Source organism: Frankliniella occidentalis, unplaced genomic scaffold (assembly GCF_000697945.3).
Source record: "Frankliniella occidentalis isolate FOCC.00 unplaced genomic scaffold, Focc_3.1 Scaffold3, whole genome shotgun sequence".
NCBI classification, from domain to species: Eukaryota; Metazoa; Arthropoda; class Insecta; order Thysanoptera; family Thripidae; genus Frankliniella; species Frankliniella occidentalis.
This window is the reverse complement of record NW_026267133.1, coordinates 2,592,208-2,593,594: the sequence shown is the minus strand read 5'-3', so window position 1 is coordinate 2,593,594 and position 1,387 is coordinate 2,592,208. Positions and strand designations below refer to the sequence as shown.

The following is a 1,387-nucleotide window of genomic DNA, read 5'->3' as shown; positions in this document are numbered from 1 at the left end:
GGTTGGTGTGTGTGGCAAGAACACAGTTGCAGCCCCGGGTCGACTTAATCACCCGCACTAAACGCAGAGCCGCTCAGCCGGCAAACCGCGGGGCAAGGTCTGGCACCACCCGTGAAGACGGCAGCGGGCTGTCAACAGCCCGTCAACGGGATGGCGACGGGCTGTCGACGGCCTGCCAACGGGCTGCCAACGGGCTGCCAACGGGCTGCCAGCGGCGTGCCAGAGGGCTGCCAACGGCGTGCCAGAGGGCTGTCCGTCTGTTACCAAAGGGGCGAGACTGGCGGTGCCGAGGTTAGGGTCGCGCGTGGGGATCCGACCGGGCCCCCGCACAGTAGGCAACACGGCCGCGTGCGCGTCGGGCGGGTCGGCCTAACCGCCGCGCGCCCGCAGAACCGGTTCAGCCGGAGCCGGCTCGACTGCTACACATATGTGAGAGAGGGGAGAGGGGAGGGGCGATCGAGACCAGAGGAGGTGGGGGAAACAGCCTCAATGCCCCCACTCACTCGCGCCGTCTACCTCGGCTGCTGGAGCACTTTCGTTTTCCGAGCACAGCGCGCCGCTACGGCCGCCCCACCCCGCCCCCCGCCATCGGGCCGCTACGTTATGATACCAGCAGCGCCCGGCGCCTCGCGGAGCCAGGTTCAAATACCCGCGCCATACTACTTTCGTTTGTTGTTTTGGCGACGTCACCGGTTGCCTCCATCCAACCCGCGAGCAACACCGCCATACTGCTCGACGCCGCGACGCTGTCACCATGATTTTCCCCAAGGGGCACTTCACTCAGTGTACACCCTCAAAAAATCAGGAAATAAAACTTCGACGCGTCCGAACAACAATGTCCTATCTACAGGGTCGTTTTCACATTTTTTTTGTAGGATCCCTTCAGCAGATAGATACTGTTGTTAGTTTGACTCCCAAGAGAACATGGAACATGACCCGAACATCACTTGGTGACTTGAAACTGTTGATACCCGATAGATTATACCCACCACGGGGCCCAGGACTTGCACCCCCGGTAGAGACTTGGACATATGGGCCCCCACCCAGGATAGTATGAGAGTCAAACCAGAAAAAATAAAGGAAAATTTAATTTTAAAAAATCAGAAAAAAGTCAAGAAAAATTAGAAGAAATAAGAAATCAAGAAAAAACAAATAATAAGTTGGCGTACGCTTGCAATTAGAATGAAGTACCCGTCGAGTTCCACTCACAATGACACGGGGCTGGCTGGAACGTACTTGTCCCTCCAGCTCGGACCCCCAACCCCTCCCAGCCCCGCCACCTGACGCCATGTTTCTAACGCGGCTGGCCGTTGCCGGGCCGTGGTGCCGGGGGATCGAGTTCCAGGCTGCGCGACCGCGCTCGCCTTCCCGTCCCGGCCACCCCGCC

General features: G+C 59.2%; 1 protein-coding gene across 1 annotated transcript in view; it reads right to left on the bottom strand.

The window, feature by feature from the left end:
• Positions 1–1,387, bottom strand: part of LOC113211858 (chitin synthase chs-2) — a 15,135-nt gene that overhangs the window by 5,224 nt on the left and 8,524 nt on the right. The window lies entirely within an intron of this gene.